The 23497-nt window shown below is 38.3% G+C and overlaps 1 protein-coding gene across 5 annotated transcripts in view; it reads right to left on the bottom strand.

The window, feature by feature from the left end:
* Positions 1 to 23444, bottom strand: part of SGO2 (shugoshin 2) — a 69520-nt gene extending 46076 nt beyond the window's left edge. For 2 of the 5 annotated variants that reach the window (XM_086719228.1, XM_086719227.1), the window contains exon 1: positions 915 to 1427. The gene's annotated coding sequence lies outside the window, so the exon portion shown is untranslated. The other 3 variants (XM_086719224.1, XM_086719225.1, XM_086719226.1) reach the window with 3 other exon arrangements.
* Between the last annotated feature and the right edge of the window lie 53 nt (positions 23445 to 23497).

Here is a 23497-nt window from a genome sequence, read left to right as displayed (position 1 = left end):
AACATTTGTTGAAGAAACAACTATGGATAAATGGAAAAAGTGTCAAATACTAAAACTGACCAATGCTGGAATGAGTCTCCTTTGAAAGTGTTGGGCAGATGTTGGGTGATGTCAAGTAAATAATGGGAATACGGTTTTAGAATAATTTTCTGCAATGGGAAAGAAGTTTAAAGTATTCTAAAAATTTTGTCAAAAAAGAAAAAAGGTAAAATCAAAGATCAATATCTATTACATAGATAGAACACAGGCACGTACAGAAATTCCACAGATAAATGGTTGCATCTTACACCTGTGAAGAGACACTGGCATAGATATCTAGTCCATCTCCAAAAAAATCCACTCAGGAAGACCAAATCTCATTTTACTAATTAGGAAACCACTGCTGAATTGTCCTCCCCAATAAGTTGGCCCCTGGTTCCCTAACTTAATAAATGGCACTATCAATCACCCACCCACATGCTCATGCCAGAAATCAGAGTCTTCCTTTTAACACTGCCCTGTCACCCTCCACATTAACAACCTCACCAAGTAACACTTTAGGAACCAAGGCCAGGCCATTGGAGTACCATTCAAGGATGACTTATGATACAGAGATTGAGGTATTTTAAATACCGGTTGGGACTGTGTTGGGAGTCTCAGTTCTAACATTTCATAGCTATGTTATTTTAATGTCTCTAAGTTTCAACTTTCAGGCTTATAAAGTAATAGTAAGTACATCTAATTGTAGGGACTAAATGAGCCGATGTATGTACAGGACTCGGCACATAGCACTCACTAATACGACCTTTTTATTATTATTCTGTAGCTCCTGTCTGGCCATCATCTCGGCTAACTCTATATCTGAAATATTAAATTCCACATCCAGTTCTGAATTGGATTCTTCATCTAGAAAAATCATAGTCCCTATTCCTTACCTTAGTCCTACCTGTAAATCAAGACGCAGTTCAAGTTCTAAGTTTTTCCCAGTCTTCCATCACCCCTTCGCCTTCAGCCAGGCTTCCTTCCAAATGATCACTCCAAAGGAGAGGGATCATTTAAGAACCTGGGTAAGCAGTCTCCAACGCTCACCCAGCAGGTATTTACTGAAGGTTCACAATGACCTAGATAATGCTTTAAAAAGCAGGAGTAGTGCAGTCAAAAAGACTGAAATCTCTTCCTTCAAGGAGCTGACCTTCTAACTGGCCGCTCGTACCTCTCACCCAGCCGGGCACAAAATCAAACAGACAAGATGTAGCCACTCAGATCCAAACCGGAGAGTTCCCCAACGAGCCCCTGAGAGCGCCGCCTCAGTTCGCGATACCGGAGGGCGGAGGGTGGGCGGGACCACGGGCCGCGCACGGCTCCCTTGACGGAAGACTCAAGAGAGCAGCGCTGAGAGTTTCGGCTGGGAAAGGCACGGATCTCCCCAAGCAAAGGGGCGGCCGCGCCGAGGTCCCCGACTTACCGCCCTTTCACCATGGGGGCGACGACCACCCAGCCTGAGAAGCTCAGCGCCAGCGGCTACGGCTCTGGTTTAAACTCCGCAGCCGTTAGCGGTTGCCACATCAGCCAATCAGATTCCCAGGAGGCCGCGCAAAGGAGCGCGGTTACCAGGAAGCGGGAGGTGAAGGGGCGGTACCTCGAGCTGAGGGCCAGAGGGGGCGTTTCCAGGCAAGGCAGGGGCTATTCAACGAAGGTGAAAGTGGCAGCTTGGACCATGGGCGGGGCTGGGGGTGGTGGTGGCGGGTGGCTGTTGTTCTGTCTTTTGATGCATTGACCGAAAAGGAAACGTTCCTTTAACAAAAATGCCTTTATTAGAGGTCTAAAAGGCGTAACAGTCATCTTTGCATTATGATGCCAGGACCTTTATTTAGTTTTTCACTTAAAAGCACTCCCTATTTTTCTTTCAACTTGCTGAAGGAAAAGTGGCAATGAAATTTCTTTGAACATTTAGGTCTTAAACAAATGGTTTGATTCAACTAAATATACAAGAATGGCATTTTCCGTTACACCCAACTACATTAAAACATATATTACTCACTTTGTGTTCCAAGTCAGTTAGTTTTCCTTTCACGAGTGACTTTATAATCTATAGAAAAACCTGGGAAAACTACACTGAGAATAAAATATCCTCTTTGTATGTCATTAGACAGAAACTGAAAATAGCTTACTAAATCTAGATTTTAATAATTGGTTATAGAGAGATGCAGTCAACTTCATATTCCTGTCATTTTTTTTGTCCATTTGGGGACATTTGAGAATCACAGATTTCCACTTTACCTTAGAAAATCTAGAAGAATTATGTCAAACATGATTCTGAGTTAGATCTTTTAGTTTAATATCTTTAAAGATTGGTGTCCAAAGAGATCTGGCTACATGAATCTTGTATAAGTAGAAGAGTATTTATTGATTGGCCAGCTGCTAAAATTACAGTTTATAGTTCAGTAAAAACTTCAATATAAGTGGTTCAGTATGTAATATACTGGTTTTAGAAATTTCTGGTTTATCTACAGATTAACTAGCACAGTATCTTGTTTACCCAGCCTGACACATTAAATGCTCAATATATGTTACATGATTTTTAAATGAACCATGACATGGCTCTGCCATTTAGTGCCTATTTAATCTTGGCCAAGTCACATAATCTCTTTAAGCTTCTGTTTCTTCATTTGTAATATGGAGGTTAATAACAACATCCAATATATTTTTATGATGGTTCCAATCAGCAGATCATTTTGTTCAAATACATTAATATTTTAAAAAACTAAATACACTTACATTGCTTTTTTCTTGTCTTATTTTGTAGCTACTACTTCAAAACCAAAACAAATAGAAAAGGGAGAGTAGCCAGAGGTAAAAGAGATGTTCAAAACTTTTTCAAGATGTGAATACCAAAACCTATTTTTTAAAAAAAGTGATAATTAACTTATTTTGGGCATTTGAAAGAATTTAACAAACCAATGCTTTGTAAATTGTAAAAATCTCTTGAAAATGTAAATTCTTTTCATTCACAATCATAAACTTAAAAGGTATAATTCATTGAACTGAATTTACCTTGATTTCAGCCTGCTTTTAGGTCATTTGCCTCTTGGTAGAATGGATAGAGGCAGAAACCCTGAACTAGGAGTGTGAAGAGACAGTTAGTTGTACCTTGAACACACATTAGCTATGTGTTCTTTGTTGTAGTCTCCTTATCTGTAAAATAAACCAGTTAAATTAAATGAGCTCTTGGTCCTATTATGATACTCTTATCATACCTGCACAAGGTACTGGTTTTGCTCCTCTTCCTCCATTTTCCTTTATTCCTACACCCATTAATTGCCTGATTTTTTTTTACCTAAGGGTAGATTCCAGTCAATTAAAATTTGATTGCCCTGACCCCCCCCCCCCTCGCCAATCATCTAAGAAAAACAGTCCCTGTCTAGGAGCTGAGTAGAAGACACATATTGCAAATCAATAAACCAATAAAACAAAATAGAAATGGTGTACTTACATTTTATTAAACCATCTGAATGCATAATGTATATCAATCTGGCAGGTTGAATTGCACCAAGAAAAACTAACCCAGGCTGACAGAAGCAGAAAAGGGCATTGGGTGGTTTAAAGCACTTCTGGAGAGGATAGAGAAGTGGACTTGAAAACAGGAACAAGTTGGGGCGCCTGGGTGGCGCAGTCGGTTAAGCGTCCGACTTCAGCCAGGTCACGATCTCACGGTCCGTGAGTTCGAGCCCCGCGTCAGGCTCTGGGCTGATGGCTCAGAGCCTGAAGCCTGTTTCCGATTCTGTGTCTCCCTCTCTCTCTGCCCCTCCCCCGTTCATGCTCTGTCTCTCTCTGTCCCAAAAATAAATAAACGTTGAAAAAAAAAAAATTTAAGAAAACAGGAACAAGAGGGTCTTGGCAACAAAGACCCAGCACGGTCATGCTACCAGCACAGCTTGTGAGGATACTGTTGAATTTACATAGCCAGCAGTGGCCCTACATGCTACCACTGGGACCTCCACCACTGCCACCTTTAGAGAAAGTGGGCATCACCCTAATATAGGTCCCCCATCCCTGCTGCCTGGTGCCAGTAGCTCCTGTTGGTAGGCCTGCATTGAGTGTGTCTCACTGGTAAAGCCTGGATCATAAGCTACAAAGTCTAGCTGGAAGGGAGTTCTGAACATTCAGCCGGGGTCTGGCTTTTTTAGCTTCTTAGTAAGAGGCCACCTCTACCTCCCATTTAGTCTCAGGAAGGGCTTTTGAGCTGGGCAGCCAAAAGAATGGTAAAGGTTCTTTTCAGCATTTTATGCTACTGTATTATAATAATAATTTCTATTTTCTTCAATGAAAAGACTTCCTGCTGTGCCAGGTTAGGAATAGGTAATAATCATAACAGCAGCAGATAACATTTATCTAGCATTTTCCATGTCCTAGGCACTGTGTCAAGCCCTTTATATGCCTTTTCAATTCTCACAGTGATCCTATGTGGTAGGTACTATTATTTCCTTTTTATGGTTGAGAAAACTGAGGCACAAAAAAATTTAAGTAAATTCTGCAAAGTTTAGTATGTGATACAGCTAGAATTTGAACACAGGCAGTCTGGCCGGGGCCATTTTGAGATAGTGGAAGAAATGGCTGGTCACTGTCATTTCAGTTTCAAGGCATGACATTCATCATGTAAATTTACTTATGTTACCTGCTTGCCAGCTTTCTCTTTTTCTTCAGTTTATTTATTTATTTTTAGTCCTTTTTGCATTTGCCATTATGCTAGAGGTGAAAATGGATGAGGCAAATCCTGTTTCCTTAAGGGATAAGGCAGACAAGCAAACAATCCATTCCCATACATTATAAGTAGAGATTTAAGATGATTCAACATGGTCTCTCTGGTTTCTGCAAGGGCAGGGAATATGTAACAGGGGAACTAAGCAATCTTATCTCTGACCTAAGTTTATGTATGTGTGGCAGGGAGGCTTCTCTGGGGGAGGGATAAAATAATCAGGGGTCTTGGTCTAACTGGCTGTCTGGCTGGATGACCTCCAGCCAGAGGACTTTTTCATCACCTCTACCCTAATCCACACGCTGGGCTGTACTGAGACAGGGGTTGAGTCTACTTCCCAATCGCTAGCCTGTGCCTCCACAGGATTTTCCAAAGAGGTTCAAGCATCTCTTTACTCAAGATTTCCTGTGATAAAATCCAAACCATACACACTGGAGGCTTGGGGAGGGCTTGAAAAGTCAGCTGTCATAATCACTAGCTTCACTAACAGATTTACATTAACATGCACTATCCAACAGTGCAGGGCCCTGAAGCCCAAAACTCCAGAGTTCTCTCCACATGGACATTCCCCTGGCTGCTGGAGTGGGTCCCAAGAGACCTCCATCTGTACCCTTCCTCAACATACCCAGTTTTTGTTCTACTCCTCACTACAAATGCAAAAGAATAGCAGTCATGGACACTAATGAATTCAGCTGTTTGAAGTCCCTTCAGGATATCTAAGGTAGAAATGTCCAGCAGGCACACAGATATAAAATATCGAACTCAAAAGAGATAGGTGAGTTTGAACACAAAAGTGCTTGGTAAACTTTCAAATTCATACAAATGTAGGACTATGAGCTTTCATTTTATTTAAAACGTTTGCTTCCTTGGGGTGCCTGGGTGGCTTAGTCAGTTAAGGATCCGACTCTTGATTTCAGCTTAGGTCATGATCTCATGGTCGTGGGATTGAGCCTCACATTGGACTCCATGCTGAGAGGGCAGAACCTGCTTGGGATTCTCTTTTTCCCTCTCTCTGCCCCTCTCCAGCTCTCTCTCTCAAAATAAATAAACATTAAAAAAAAAAAAAAAACATTTGCTTCTTTTGGAAAAAAACCATCTCAACATTTAAAAAATTTTTTCTCCTATAGTTTCTCTAACAGAATGAAAGGAAATAGTTTGTACCTAAAACTCCGCACTGTTATATCAACCCATACACAAAGGTAGGGCCTCTTAAGATACAGTTAGTCATAAAAAGAAAAATAAAAAGTACTGGTTTCAAACTGACTGAAGCACTACAGAATTTAAGAGGGAAAAGATAAATACAACTGCAGATTCCTCCCAGAGTGAAAATTTAGACAATTAACATAAATAAGCCCCCCCAAAATATGCTCAGCAAATCAAATTTTATTCAGCCAAGGCAGGCATCAGTAAGTAGCTAAATATTTATCATAATAGTTGGTTGTAGAAAACTTTGCTATGTTCACCCTAAATGCAAATATGAAGTACTTTTCTCAGTAAACGGACTAGTAATTTTTTTCACTCACAAAATATCATGTATCTTCTCCATCATCTTAATTTTATTTAGATCACATACATGGTTTTCTTAAGATCATATTTGCCATTTTTGTAAGTAATGAATTATACAGAAAGTGGTAGAAATTATTTAGAAAAAAGGAAAAACAGCTAATGGGTTCTATGAGGTTACACTGATGGAAGGTTCATGCTGTCAGAGAATTTTAGAGACCAGTACATCTGACTTATCATTGTAGCAATACAAGGTGGTCCATGCTGATTGCCACAACAGTAGCAGAGAGAGTGATTCCTGTTTGGTTGTAGATTTAGGAGGCCAGCATAGAGAACAGTTCATGTGACCTAGGTGTTGTGGTAGGCTGAAAAGGGATATTGACTTCCTAATCCCTGGAACTTGTGAAAATTACTTCATATGGCAAAATCATGGATATTACCTTAATTTGAAAAAAGAGTCTTTGAAGGTTTAATTATGCTAAAGCTTTTGAGATGAGGAAAGTATCCTGGATTATCCAGGTGGGCTCTAAATGTCATCACAAGTGTTCTCATGAGAGAGAGGCTGAGAGAAATTTGACATACAGACTCACAAGAGAAGGTTGGAGGGGTGCCTGGGTGGCTCAGTCGGTTGGGTGTCTGACTTCAGTTCAGGTCATGATCTCACCGTTAGTGGGTTCGTGCCCTGCGTCCAGCTCTGTGCTGACAGCTGAGAGCCTGGAGCCTGCTTTGGATTCTGTGTCTCCCTCTCTCTCCGCCCCTCCCCCGCTCATGCCCTGTCTCTCAAAAATAAATAAATATTTAAAAAATTAAAAAAAAAAAAAGAGAGGGATGCAGTCACACATTGAGGAACATCAACAGTCACCAGAAGCTGGAAAAGGCGAGGATCAAATTCCTCCTAGAGACTTCAGAGGGAGAGCAGCCATGCTAACACTTGGATTGCGGGTTTCTGGCCACCAGAATTGTCAGAGAATAAATTTCTGTTCTAAGCCACCCAGTTCATGGGAAACTATTGCAATAGCCTCAGGAAACCAATAAAGGGGCTGTGAAGAATGTGTAGGGTTTTACCAGATGAGAATTTCAATGTATGGAAAGGGGCATTTTATGTTGAGAGAAGGGCAAGATAAAGGGAATAAAATGTAAAAGTGAGTAAATTATCTGATAAATAGTTCAGTTCAAATACAATGTAAATATAAAGGACTAGGTAGAAATGGAGGGATGGTGTAATTATTTGGCAATGAGGACACAGGTGAGTTTTTGAGCAGAAAAGGGACATAATCAAGGCTATGCATTATATATATAGCCATATCTATCTATATCTATATCTATATCTATATCTATATCTATATCTATATCTATATCTACATCTATATCTATCTATCATCTATATATATATATATAGAGAGAGAGAGAGAGAGCAGCTTGCAGAAAGACTTCTGGTCTTGCTAGAATAATTTATAGACAGCTCATGTAAACTCTACTTAGCCCCCAACATGGAATTGTATTTATATTTTTTTACTTTTTATTTTGAAATAAATTTATTTATATATTAATTATAATACTTTTTATTTTGACAGACTGTACAGACTCCTTTAATCTGGAAAAGTTACAAAGCTTTTTTTTTTGGTTTTTCATGATCTTGACATTTTTTAAAGAGTAGAGGCACACTAAATTACAATGTTCCTCTATTTGGATTGTCTGAAATTTCCTCGGGATTAAATTCAGATTTTCATTTTGGGTAGAAGTAATGTTGAAGTCTTCTCAGTATATCCCCATCAGGAGCACATAATGTTGGTTTGTACTGTTAACTGGTGATTTCAACTTTGATCACGTGATTAAGGTGATGTCTGCCAGGTTTCTCCACTGTAAAATCCCTTTATAATTAATAAGAATTATAACTTATGATTATAATTTCTTTTTATAATTAATAAGAATCTTGTGAGGAGATATGTTGTGTGTAATTATTCTTCTCATCAAAATTTCCAGTCATTAGTTTTTAACATCTATTGATGTATCTTTCCTAAATCAATTATTTCTATGATAGTTGTCAAATGGTGATTTTTTTCTAATTTTATCTTTTTTTTTTTTTAACATTTATTGGTTGGCAAGAGCTTTCTTCTCCACCCCTATCTATCAGTATGGACTCATCTATCAGTATCTCTCACCATCTGTCAGTATCTATCAGTATCGACTCATGAATTCTTATTTTATTCAATAGATTATAATCTATTATTGTCATAATAAATTTTGATGAGCAAATTGTCCCACATTTGGCAAGTAACAGCCCCTTAAAGATGATTCCTGTGTCCCTTTGATAGTCCCCATCACTCATTGAACAACTTTCTGGAATAGCAGGATATTTCCGGCTCATTTTGTAGTTTCTCAGTCCCAGCCCTGAGAATTACTCAATCAGCAATTTCACCAAGAAGTTTTGGTTCCTTTTACTAAAGAATGGCAGAATGGGTTTAGAAACCAAAACTTGGGCACTTGGTGGGACCATTGCTACTGGGGTGTCATTAGTTCCAGGCTCTCTTAGGGGACAGAGCTTGAAAATCTATGTACCTTTATATATCCATACATACATGTATGCAAACATCCATATTTCTATATTTACCATTTGTTTGTATCCATCGTCTTATCTGTCTGAAAAACCATGCATTCACACTGATACTTCCAATTCCAATAAAAATAATGGGGTTCCTTCTACTATTTTCCTTTTCAGTGGAAAATCTGAGACAGTAAATACTGAGACAGTGAGAAATCTGGTTCCTATTACCTACAATATATTTACTTTTTTGTCAGTCTTAGAATACACAGAAAGTAACTTTCTGACCCATAATTCTGTGAAAATTTGACTAACTAGAGTTGACTATTTGTTTACCATTCTTCTTTTTTTTAATCTCTTGCTTAAGGTTATGCAGTCAAATACTGTGACCTAAAGTTTCTTGGATTCATTAATTTTCTCCCCTCTATTCAAGGTGACTACGTTATTCATTTGAATTATGGTTAGGTTTACTTATGTCTATTTGTATATAGTTTTAGTTTTTTCCCCTATCTTTAGATGCGTGCATGTTTATACTCATATATGCATTTTAGTAGGTGAAACATTAACTAGTTTTAGAAGTCAGAACTTTATGAATACATGTATTCAAAAGTATCACTCTTCCTTTCTTCTATCCCTTTCTCACTCCTACTTCCTTGCAGCCTGCATTAGTTTCTTATGGCTGCTGTAACAAATCACCAGAAATTTCGTAGTTTAAAACAACAGAAGTTGATTTTCTGATAGTTCCAGAGGCCAGAATTCTGAGTCAAGCCTTATGGGGCTAACCTGAGTATGTCAGCAAGGGTGTGCTCCCTCTGAAGCTCCAGGGAGAATTTTTCCTTGCCTTTTTCATCCTCCAGAGCTGCATTCCTTACATTCCTCCACTCTGGGGACCTTCTTCCTTTGTTCAAAACCCAGTAGCATCACCTCTTGTGACTCTGCTTTCCTCTGTTTCCATCACACAGCCTTCTGTTCTACCTGTAGTCCAATCTCCTTCTGCCTGCCTCTTACAAAGATACTTATGATTACATGTAGGACCCACCCTGAAAATCCCAGATAATCTCTCCATCTGAAGGTATTTAATCTAATAACATCTACAAAGACAGTTTTTCCACATAAGGTAACATTCACAGTTTCCAGGGATTAGCACCTGGATAATTTTGGTGGCTATTATTAAGCCGATTATAGATAACTAATCTTAATAGTTTTTTGTTTGTTTATGATTCCTATGCTTTTATTTGTACAAATGATTAGATACATGTAGGTTTTCTCATTTCCTATTTTTACACAAAAAGTGACATACTGTAAAAAATCTTACATTTCATCTTCTTTGCTTAACAAAATTTTCTAGAAATCACTCTACATTAGTTCATAGAAAATGACCTCATTCTTTTCTATAACTTCATAGTACTCCATCCTATGGATCCATCCACACACTCTCCTATGTATAGAAATTTAATTTTTTTTCTGATATTTTGCAAGTACAATACTGCAATCACTAACTTTGTGCTTAGAATATTCACACTGTTGGTGGTATACCATCAGGGTAGATTTAACTTTCATTTCACGTATGAGTGAGTTTTGGTATCTTTTCATATTTTTGAGAAATATGTGAAAAATGGTGTGTGCATGTAAATCATCTCACAGTTAGGAATTTCTCTATTTTTTGTTCAAAAAAATGTTTAAACACAGTCAAATCTATCAATTTTATTTTTTATTGCATCTGAATTTTTAGTTGTAATTAGAAAGTCTTTTCCTACATGCAGGTTGTAGAGAAAACCATACATTATTTCTTCTAGTACTTATATGACTTCATCTTTGACATTTATATCCCTGGTGCTTTTGGAGTTTATTCTTATAGTGTGAGACTTGCTTTTTTTTTTTTTTTTTTTTTTTTTAACATTTCTTTATTATTGAGAGACAGAGAGAGACAGAGCATGAGCACGGGAGGGGCAGAGAGAGGGGAGACACAGAATCTGAAGCAGGCTCCATGCTCTGAGCTGTCTGCACAGAGCCGGATGCAGGGCTCCAGGGCTCAATCATGACCTGAGCTGAAGTCGGATGCTTAACCGACTGAGTCACCCAGGTGCCCCATGAGACTGGCTTTTATCTTTCTCCAAATAGCAAACCAATTATCCCACCAGTATTTGTTAAAATGTCCACCTTTTCCCAAGTGATTTGAGATAACACATTTATCACATTAAATTTCCATATGTATTTGGATCTATTTCTGTAATTTCTGTTTTATTCTACAGGTCTATTTGTCAATTCATGCACCAGTACCATGAAAAGATAAAAAACCAGGCTTATAGTATATTTTAATATACGCCACTCTCCTCTCATAAACTTTTCTTTTTCAGTGTTTTCCAGGCTATTTTTGCATGTTTATTTTTCCAAGCGAATTTTAATATCAACTTAACTAGCTCCATACAAATCCTGTTGGTAATTTTGCTGGTATTTGTTAAATTTATAAATTATCTTAGAGAAAACTAGTTATCTTTATGACATTATGGAATGTCTTTCAGTTTTTTCAAGCCCATTTTTGTATCTTTCAGGGGTGTTTTAAAGTTTTTCTTGTATGAAGTTTGCACATTTCTTGATAACTTTATTCTGAAATATTTTATCTTCTTTGTTACTATTGTATTCTCTATTTTCAGGGTATAGAATCAATATATCCATAAGATCTACTTTATTGCTTATGCTATTTACATATCTATTTTCCTTACTTATTTTTTGTTTACTTCATATGTACTAGAAGTGGTGTATTTAAGTTTTCTACAATTAGTGTATTTTTGTCAATGTTTCTTTGCGTGCTCCATGATTTTTGCTTTATAAATGTATTGCTGAGTTGTTTGGTGAACAGGATGCATAACTGTTATATATTCATTGTGAATGTGACATTAAAACATGTCCTTCTTTGTCTTATTTAATGTATTTTGACTTAAATTCCACTTTGATATCAGGATCACAACTTCCACTTTCTTATTGTTTCCACTTACCTAGTAAACCTCTACCTATTCCTTTAGTTTTATACTTTCTGAATCATTTTGATTTAGACATGTTTCTTATTTTCATCTGCTTTCTTTGTGAATCAAATTGAAAATCTTTGTTTTTTATTTTTATTTTTTTTTCAATATATGAAGTTTATTGTCAAATTGGTTTCCATACAACACCCAGTGCTCATCCCAAAAGGTGCCCTCCTCAATACCCATCACACACCCTCCTCTCCCTCCCACCCCCCACCAACCCTCAGTTTGTTCTCAGTTTTTAAGAGTTTCTTATGCTTTGGCTCTCTTCCACTCTAACCTCTTTTTTTTTTTTCCTTCCCCTCCCCCATGGGTTTCTGTTAGGTTTCTCAGGATCCACATAAGAGTGAAAACATATGGTATCTGTCTTTCTCTGTATGGCTTATTTCACTTAGCATAACACTCTCCAGTTCCATCCATGTTGCTACAGAGGGCCATATTTCATTCTTTCTCATTGTCACATAGTACTCCATTGTATATATAAACCACAATTTCTTTATCCATTCATCAGTTGATGGACATTTAGGCTCTTTCCATCATTTGGCTATTGTTGAGAGTGCTGCTATAAACATTGGGGTACAAGTGCCCCTATGCATCAGTACTCCTGTATCCCTTGGGTAAATTCCTAGCAGTGCTATTGCTGGGTCATAGGGTAGGTCTATTTTTAATTTTTTGAGGAACCTCCACACTGTTTTCCAGAGTGGCTGCACCAATTTGCATTCCCACCAACAGTGCAAGAGGGTTCCCGTTTCTCCGCATCCTCTCCAGCATCTATAGTCTCCTGGAAAATCTTTGTTTTTTAATACATAAATTAAACTTATTCATATTGATTGATATGACATATGCTTAGTTCTACTATCATTTTATGTTAAAATTATTTTATATAAAGTAATTATATTAACATTGTTGTAATTGTTAGGTTTCTTTCCGTATATGATGCATTTTCTTTGCTTTTATTTTTATTTTTATTAAAAAAAATTTTTTTTAACGTTTATTTATTTTTGAGACAGAGAGAGACAGAGCATGAATGGGGGAGGGTCAGAGAGAGAGGGAGACACAGAATCTGAAACAGGCTCCAGGCTCTGAGCTGTCAGCACAGAGCCTGACGCGGGGCTTGAACTCACGGACTGCGAGATCATGACCTGATCCGAAGTTGGACGCTTAACCGACTGAGCCACCCAGGAGCCCCTCTTTGCTTTTAATTTTTAAAATTTCTTTTTGTATTTAGGAAAGTTTATAGTATTATTCTGGTGGTTTTCTTTGTATTCATAACTTTTCTAAAGTCCTTAGTTCTTTCTTGTTTAATCATTTATCACCTGACTCACCAATTTTAATATTACCCTTGACCCCTATTTATTGCTTATTCACAATCAATGAACTTATTCTACTTTCTTTTATCTCTCTAGTGTCTCCCATTTTATTTACATTATTTCTACTTTGTTAGACCCTATTACACATTATTCTTTGAGTTTTGTTCTCACCTTTGTGTAATTTTACATCTACAATTAAATATGGTAAATGATCATCATCAACCCTTTTGATGAAATTTTGCCACTTGGTTGGATGGAAAACATCTTTTCCCAGATTCTTCAAGAGGGGCTCATGTATACAAAATTCCCTGAATTTTTCCAGTTGAAAATTCATTTCCTCTTGCTTTACTACTTGAAAAACAAGTTGACTGAATATTTTTTATTCACACTTCTTTTCCTTGAGTTTTAAAAAAGTGCTGTTCTGTTGTTGCCTTCAACGTGTGTTGTTTTTGAGCCAGTTTAATTCTCTCATTCTTGTAATTTCTTGATCTTTTGTTGCTTGAAGGCTTGGGTACTTATCTTTGAAACCCAATAGTTTTACTTACATATATATATATATATTAAAAAAAAATTTTTTTAATGTTTATTTATTTTTGAAGGAGAGAGAGACAGAGTGTGAGTGGGGGGGGGGGGGGGGAGCAGAGAGAGAGGGAGACACAGAATCCGAAGCAGGCTCCAGGCCTCGAGCTGTCAGGCACAGAGCCTGTCAGGCACAGAGCCTGACATGGGGCTCAAACTCACAAACCACGAGATCATGACCTGAGCTGAAGTTGGACGCTTAACCGACTGAGCCACCCATATAAAATATATATATATATGTATTTAATTTCTTTTTATTTGAGAGAGAGAGAGCACAGAGGTGGGGGAGAGGGGTAGGAGGGAGGGGGGGGAGAGAGACAGAGAGAGACAGAGAGACAGAGAGAGACAGAGAGAGAGACAGAAAGAGACAGAGACAGAATCTTAAGCAGGCTCCATGCTCAGTGTGGAGCCCAACACAACCCCACGACTCTGGGATCATGACCTGAGCCAAAACCAAGAGAGTTGGACGCTCAACCAACTGAGCCACTGAGGCACCCCACTTGCTTATGTCTTGAAATTGATAATTCTGGTTAATTTTCCCATGCACTGATGGGTCCTTTCAGTACATAGATTTACATCTTCTTTTATAGTTCTGTTCCAGTGTTGTTCTGTTTATCTTCTTCAGGTACTGCCATTATTTGTATGTTATTTCTTCTTCATCTTTATTTTTCTCTGACTCTAACTACTTTTAATTTTGTATCTCATTTTCATTATCTTGGTTATTTTCCTGACTTTTTTCAATGCCCCTTATTAAATTTTCACTTGACTTTATTTTCCTCAGAAATTTTGCAATTTATACTTCATTTCTGTGATAATTTTGGTCTTTTTCTTCTGTTTCCTTCCTGGGTTCAATCTTTTTATTTCTTCCTTTCTTAAAAAATCAATTTTTATTTTTTAATTACTGAATTTGGGGTTCAAGGTGGTTTTTCATATCCCCCCAAATTTCTATGTGGATACTTAATTCACTTTGGGGTGTGTGGTGCAGTTTTCTTCTACTTTGGGTTGTTCTTTGTTAGAGGGATACTTTTTTATCAGACCTGATAAAACCTTGTTTTCTGTTTTCTTCTTATAATAGCTTTGTATATATTTACTCTATTTTCACCTATTCGCTTCAAATATTTTGGATGATTGGTAAGATTTCAAGTTCAAGGGTGCCCTCTTCTGTAGTGAAATACAGCTTCTTGATGGTGTGTGTGTGTGTGTGTGTGTGTGTGTGTGTGTGTGTGTATGTGCATGCATGCAGCTGCGGTATGGGCTAACAATTGCATATTTTCACAGTTTGGGATATCTTTTTCCTTACTTGACCCTAAATTTTCCTTTTACTTCTTTTCTTAAGGGTGTGTCTCCATTCCCTCTAGAAGCAATGATTTTCACACAGTGTCACCTTGAATCATGTGCATTTTTTTTTTATTATATAGTGTTTTGATCTACCAGAATTCTTCATCACTATTTTAGCAAAAGAGTAGACTTTTCTTTGTCATGGTTATCTTAGATCAGTTATAGGCTTGTCAAAAGCTCTCCTTTTCTCCCATGTATTCTTTCCAGACTGCGCTTTATCTTTGTGCAAGTTTGCAGTAGGACCAAGGGACACAATTTGCTAAAGTTTGGTGTTTATTTTTCTATTTATGGATAATTTGAAGTTTGGGTGTTCTCTTTTAGTTTTACAGATAGCATGAGTTTCATGTAGTTTTATTTGTTCTTTTTATTGTACTGTATTATGTTTTTGGAGAAGGAATTGGGAAATTCAGATTTATGCAGCTATGGCTGCTATTATCTTGGCTACTCAAAAATTCTACATTAGTATTATTTTGATGGAAATGCACTCTTCCACGAGGCATTTTAAAAAGAAAAACACTGCAGGGGCACCTGGGTGGTTCAGTCGGTTAAGTTTAAGTGTTCGACTTTGGCTCAGGTCATGATCTCATAGCCTGGAGCCTGCTTCGGATTCTGTGTCTCTGTCTCTCTCTGCCCCTCCCCTGCTTTCGCTCTGTCTCTCTCTCTCAAAAATAAACAAACATTAAGAAAATAAAAAGCAAATCACATAAAAAGAAAAACACTGCAATCCATTGAGGTTAAATAAATAAAGGGGCAACCAGACCCCCTCATTCTCCTTCCTATAACCTTGTCCAAGGTTGGAAGGAGGAAAAATTGTTTATGGTTTGGGAATCTTTTTCCAAAGAATATACGTGAAGTTATTTGCTCCTCCTCAACCATGAGAAGTCCCTATCTTTCCCATACCAGGGAGAGGTGGAAGAGAAGAGTAGTCTTGAGTTTGATCAGGCCTGTGACTCAGGCTTTGATTTATATGGTGCTTTCTCTTTTCTTTCCCCTCAAGCTTCATTGCATCAGAGCTGGGATTATCCTTACTTCTTGGAGAGGTGGTAGAGAGAATAGTCAGCTAAGGGCTTTCCTGATGCTTGGCTTCCTTATAAGATCTTCCCCTCCATTCATTATACCATACAGTGGGGAAGAGCCAGAGGGTGGGGTCACCCCAATGCTGTTGAGCTAAATATCTGGGCTTTGGCTTGAACTTTGTACTAATAGACCATGAGGACTGTTCTCATCCTGGCTCAGATCCCTGTTTACCTTAACACTCCAGGAGTCTCAGCCTCTCAAGTTGTCCACTGCCAATTGGGTTCCCATGCCCATACTGCTAGTGTGTCCACTAGTCTGAACCAATTCCCGACTCTTCTCATTCCTCTTAAACATTTCCACTGAGCTTCTTAGAGTTCCCTTTTTAAATGCTCCCTTCATTTCTCTCATCCTGTTTTCTTTTTCTTTTTTTTTTTAACTGAAACTTGTCTGTTCCTAGAGACTGCTTCCTCTACAGCCTCTCAAGTAGTGACTGCTTTTCCTTCCACTCCCTGCATACATCAAGGCTAGGAGGTGGGGTTGGTGTCTTTTTTTCTCCCATTACTGTTAAAAAACATTTTTTTCCTCCATCCTTTCTCTAAGTTCTAGCTAATCTGAACTCTGTGCCACCTGGATATAGTATCTGTCCTTGTCTCCTCAATGTAGTCTTCTAAGGTTCTTCTAATCATCCATTATTGATGATATTAGCTTCTGTTTAATCTTCTTTCTTTCTACTCTTGTTGACTTTACTACTTATGGGGATAACTCATCTAATAATAATAATATTTTAAACTCCTCACTTCCATTAGCTGTTCTTCTACCTCACTCACCTGAAACCTTGGCATTACAGTCATTGTAATAATAATACCTCTGAAATACTGAAATCAAGTATGATACTTTCTGGCAAAACAGGGGTGTCCACTCTCACTACTTTCATTCAACACAGTACTGGAAGTCCTAGCTACAGCAATCAGACATTCAAAAGACTTCCAAATTGGTGAGGAAGAAGTAAAACTGTCACTATTCACAGGTGACATGACACCATATATATAGAAAATCCTAAAGACCTCACCAAAAAATTATTAGAATTGATAAATGAAGTCAGAAAAGTTGTAAGATACAAAGTTAATATACAGAAATCTATTGTGTTTCTATACACAATAAAGTAGAAGAAAGAGAAATTAAGAAAACAATACCATTTATAATTGTATCAACAAGAACAAAATACTTAGAAATAAATTTAACCAAGGAAGTAAAAGGCCCATGCTCTGAAAACTATAAGACACTTGTGAAAGAAATTGAAGACAAAACAAATAAATGGAAAGATATGCCATGTTCATGGATTCAAAGAGTATCATTACAGTGTCCATACTACCCAAAGCAATCTACAAATTCAATGCAATTCCTATAAAAATACCAATAGCATTTTTCACAGAACTAGAATAACCCTAAAATTTGTATGGAACCACAAAAGGCCATGAAAATCCAAAGCTATTTCTCAGGCTTCTTGAGAAAGAACAAAGCTGGAGGTATCGCAATCCCAGATTTCAAGATTTACTACAAAGCTTTAGTAACCAAAACAGTATGGTACTGGCTCAAAAATAGACATATAGATCAATAGAAGGAATAGGGAACCTAAAAATAAACCCATGTCTATATGGTCAATTAATCTTCAACAAGGAGACAAGAATATGTTTTTACATATGTTTACAATGGTAAAAAGACAGTCTCTTCAGTAAATGGGAAAATGGGAAAACTGTACAGCTACATGCAAGGAATGAAACAGAACCACTTTCTTACACCATACACAAAAATAAACTCAAAATGGATTAAAAACCTAAATGGGAGACCTGAAATCATAAAACTCCTAAAAGAAAACATAGGCAGTAATCTCTTGGACATCCGCCTTAAAAATATATTTATGGATATGTCTCCACAAGGAAGGGAAACAAAGGTAAAAATAAACTATTGGGACTATACCAAAATCAAAGTTTTGTGCTGCAAAGGAAACCATTAACAAAGTAAAAGGGCAACCTAGTTAATGGGAGAAGGTATTTGCAAATGATATATCTGATATCCAAAATATATAAAGAACTGACACTACTCAAAACCAAAAAACACTACAATTAAAAGATGGTCAAAGGATTAAATAAACATTTTTCCAAAGAAGACATACAGATGGCCAACAGATAAATGAAAAGATGCTCAACATCTTTGTATGTATATGTGTGCATATATATATATATATGTACACACTCATATATATATGCACACATATATGTAATTATATATACATATATATATATAAACACACATACATACACACATATCATGGAACATTACTCAGCCATAAAAATGAAATCTTGCCAGTTGTGACAACATGGATGGATCTAGAGGGTATTATTACGCTAGGTGAAATAAGTCAGACAGAGAAGGAAAAATACCATATGATTTCACTTTTATGTGGTGGAATCTAAAAGCAAAAACAAAAACAAATGAACAAAACATACTCTTAAATTCAGAGAACAAACTGGTGGCTACCAGAGGGAAGGAGGGTGGAGGGATGGGCAAAGTAGAGGAAGGACACTAAGAAGCACAAACTTCCAGTATAAAACAAATAAGTTGAAGAAATGGAAAGTACAGCATAGGGAATATAGTAAATAATACTGTAGTAACATTGTATGATGACAGATGGTGACTATACTGATCTTGGTGAGCATCAATAATATATAGAATTATCTAATCAATATGCTGTACACCTGAAATGTAACACTGTATGTCAATTATACATATGTCAATTAAATAAAGTTTAGTATGTAAACCTAAGTAAAATAAGTATAATATGATATTCTCTGACCACTGCCCCCAATTCTTCCAGCTCACTTACTCTAGTACTCCTATTTAAATAATTCCTTAACTTCATGGAGCTCTCCAATCCATTAACCTCACTACTTTTTTCACTATCTGTCACCAACTCTAGATAGTTATTTCTCTCCTTACCCAGTTTAGAGTCCATTGTCCATCAGGGGAATCAATCACTTACAAACATCCTCAACTCTTTTGCCCCTCTCTCCTTGTATTATATTTCAACCCTAGCTGAGTCCCATTATCATTCTCTAAAATGAAGCTGTTGAATGTTGCTGGATAAAAGTCACATAACTGGAATGATCATCCATGTTAGAATGATTATAATCTTCAAATAGGCTCTCATTCCTTCTTGGCAATCGTTATCATATTTCCATAGAAAGTCTGATTTTTAAATTTCTCAAAATAAATAATTCATACTTTATCCTTTCTCAAACCTCATCCATACCTCATCTTCTTTACTGTCAGCCTCTGACCTTGCTTTAGAGTTAATAGAGAAAGTAGAAACCATTCAATCAGAATTTCCTCATTTAACCACTGTGAGATTTACCAGTTCATAGGAACTTTATCTTCTCTGTTTTATCTCCTCTCTGCTCTTATCTAACAGAAAGTCCTCCACCTGTGGAATATTATTCAGCCATGAAAAAGAATGAAATCTTACCATTTGCAATGACATGGATGGAGCTAGAGAATATTATGCTAAGCTCAGTAAGTCAGTCAGAGAAAGACAAATATCATAGGACTTCACTCATGTGTGGAATTTAAGAAACAAAACAAATGAGCAAAGGGGAAAGACAGAGTGAGCAAGAAATAGACTCTTAACTGTGACGAACTGATGGTTATCAGAGGGGAGGTGGGTGGGTGATGGGTGAAATAGGTGATGGGAATTAAGGAGTGCACCTGTTATGATGAGCACAGGTGTTGTATGGAACTGTTGAATCACTATATTATATACCTGAAACAAATATAACACTGTATGTTAACTAACTGGAATTAAAATAATTTTTTTTAAAGGAAATTACTCCACTTGTGCCGCTCCAAGTACCCTTTTGTCTTCTCAAGTATCATATTCCTTCAGTGGTCCCCTCTTTCCCCTGCACCACCAATCTCTACCTATCCATTGCATCACTCCACCAGCATAACTTGCTATAGTAACTCTCATCCTAGCTTCTTTCCCTGACCCCGCATCCCACCTTAACTACAGCCCCACTTCTCTCATTCTCTCCACCATACGTCTTCTCTATAGCCAATTTCCCATCTCACATTCACCCTTCAACCCACTTTTATCTGGGCTTGCATCTTCATCACAGCATTGAAACTGCTTTTGTCAAGGTCACCAAGAATGTGTATACTACCAAATCTAATGGACTCTTGACCTCGTAACAGCATTTGACAGAAATGACATTTTCTTCTCTGCCGTTCCATATTCTTCTCCCCTCTGGATTTTCCTTCTAAACCTGAACTCTAAGTATTGGAGACAGTGCTCCATCCTATACCTCATTTACCTGTTCTTTGAATAGGCGATTTTATCCAGTCCCATGGCTTTAAATGCCGATGCCTTCCAAATTCACACCTTTAGCACAGAACTTCACTCCTGAGCTCCAGATTTATTACAGTTGCTATGTAATCTATTTACTTGGATGTCTAGTAAACATCTCAATCATTAAAGTCCTAATTACAGTTTCTGATCGCTCCCATAAATCACCATTTCAGTAAATGGTACCATCATTCAGTTGGTCAAGCCAACAATTTAGAAGTGATCCTATATTTTCCCTTTCCCATATGTGGCAGCCATGAAAGCACATCTCTCAGATCTGATTACAGGGAGCATTACTGACTAATGGCCCCAGTTGCCATGCTCTGAAATCTATCACCATGATCCAGGCTGCACATCCCACCGACTGCTCCAGCCAGTGACTGAGTGAGACAGGGTCACTAAGACAGTCCCCTTCCCAGGAGACATAGGACTCCTCTGATGGGGGACATTGGCTTGAGGACTCCCCATTGGCTTTCTTGAAAGATTCTTAGAATTGCATCATATCTACAACTTTTCCTACCCATTTTTCCCTGTCTTCCATGAGAGTTGAATCAGCATCCAGTCTAAAGGTTTTCCCAGTCCCCTTCAGAGCCCTCCCTGTTTTTCCCTCACAGATGTCTTCCCCAGTAAGTCTTCTGCATGTCTAATCTGACCTTACAGTCTGTTCCTCAAAGAACCTGAACACACCATAGTTGAACTATCAGCAATTTTATGTTATTTCTGTTTCCTAAATATATATCTTGCAGCCATCTACTTTTCTCTATTGCCATCATCACTGAGTAGAAGCTATGCCATTTCTCCCCTGGATTATTGCAACGGTCGCCTAGTCTCATCTTATGCCTCTCCAATCCATTCTCATCACAGTAACAAGAGTGATTTTTTTTTTTTTTTAACAGTAAATCAAGCATGCCATTTCCCTGCTTAAAACCTTTCAATGGCTTTCCATTACGCTTAGGGTAAAATTTAAACTCCCACAACCACCATAAGTACTTTAAAACCTGGCTCCTGCCTATCTTTTTAGATTCATCTCATATCACCTTCCTCCTTGTCCTCATGCTCACCAAGCTCCAGCCACACTAGTGTCCTTTCTCTTCTTACAAATTGTCAAATCCTTTCCTGCCTTGGGCCTTTTTTGCTTGCTCTCTCTTTTTTATAAATTACTTTTCCCCCCATCTCTTCAGAGGGCAGGCTCATTCTCATCCTTAGTGCTCAACTTGAATGTCCCTTCATCAGCATCCAGGGCCTTCTCCACCCCAGCCATCATCTCCACCAAACATTATCCTATTTCCTCTTAAGTAGTTACCACTATCTGTAACTATTTAGCTTAGTGTCTGTTTCTCCCGCTTGAACAGGAGTAGGCAAAGTATGGCCCATAGGCAGCCAATTGTTTCTGCATGGCCCATGATCTAAGAATGGTTTTTACATATTTAAATGTTTGAAAAAACATTTTTTAAGTTTTTAAATTTATTTGGGGGGGGGGGTGCATGCACACAAGCTGAGGAGGGGCAGAGAGGGAGAGAAAGAGAATCCCAAACAGGTTCTGCACCAACCGCGTAGAGCCTGACATGAGGCTCAAACTCTAACTCACAAACGGTGAGATCGTGACCTGAGGTGAAATCAAGAGTCAAACGCTAAACCAACTAAGCCACTCAGGCACCCCTGAAAAAATTTTTTTAAAGAATATTTCACAACACATGAAAATTATGTGAAATTCAAATTTCTGTGTCCACAACTAAAGTTGGAATACAGCCACCCTCATTTATATACTATCTATAACTGCTTTAACACTGCAACAGCAAAGTTGAGTAGGTGTGTATGGCTCACAGAGCCTAATTTACAGAAAGTTTTCTTTATTTAAGTAATCTCTACCCCTAACATGGGGCTGGAACTCCCAACCCTGAGATCATTAGTCACATGCTTTAGGAGGGAGCTAGCCCCGTGCTCCCAGAAGCAATGTTCTGACCCTGGCACTAAAATGCAAGTGCCATGGGGCATTGATTGTCTTGTTCAGTCCATCACTCCTAGTGTGTGGTCCAGGCTAATGCTCAATTTATAGGATGAATCAACCTTACCACTCTCCAGGGACTATTACTATCTGAGGGAGTAGGTGGGCTTACTGGCTTATGCCCTTCTAAGACCCAGAGGAACTGGGAACCAATTATTATTGGCTCTAGAAAAGTACCTTGAAAACAGGACTGTGTTTTATTCATCTTGAAATACCTAGTAAAGTCTTTTGCACAAGGTAGGGTGCTGCTGGAATCTGGAAGAACTCTTTTGGGGTTGTTGTTAAGATAAAATTTGGGGGTTGTTGTCAAGTAAAGGGCTCAGCATAATGTCAGGTGTACGTAAGTGTTCACTAAATGTTTGCTTCTGCCTCAATTTTCCTTGCTGTGATGGGAATAAAAGTGTGGGGTAGTACACAGACTCAAACAAGAATGTTCTTGTGTGAGACGGCTTTGTTTTTTTTTTCATTTATTTATTCTCGATGGACAGAGGGAGGCAGAGCGTGAGCATGGAGGGGCAGAGAGAGAGGCACAGAATCAGAAGCAGGCTCCAGGTTCTGAGTTGTCAGCACAGAGCCCGACCTGGGGCTAGAACCCACAAACCATGAGATCCTGACCTGAGCCTAAGTCAGATGCTTAACCGACTGAGTCACCCAGGCGCCCCCGTGTGAGGCAGCTTTGTAAACTACAAACACAACCCGAATGGACTTACCCAAGTGCAGGCAGAATTTTACTAAATCTTGGCAGTGAGCAGCCCAGTTTGGAGCGAAGGGCCTTCACCTGGGAGTCGGAAGACATAATTCTTCCTAACTCTTACCACTTAACTGACCCTGAACAATCGCAACTTCAGTGTCGTTTCTTTTCTTCATGTGTAAAAGCAGCCTCCAAACGGACACCACGTTCCTCAGGGGTCCAGCCGGCGTCTCTCTTCCAGGTCTTGCCCTTCCCTGCAGGCGCTAAGACCCTTCCAATCGGCTCTGCGAGCCCACAGGCTGAGGAGGCCGGAGGGGCGGGACCAGACTGGGGGCGGGGCCTGGAGTCTCCGGGG

Source organism: Puma concolor, chromosome C1 (assembly GCF_028749965.1).
Source record: "Puma concolor isolate L17-30 chromosome C1, mPumCon1.1.hap2, whole genome shotgun sequence".
In the NCBI taxonomy this organism is placed as follows: Eukaryota; Metazoa; Chordata; class Mammalia; order Carnivora; family Felidae; genus Puma; species Puma concolor.
Note: the sequence above shows the minus strand (reverse complement) of the source record. Positions and strands in the feature narration are given on the sequence as shown.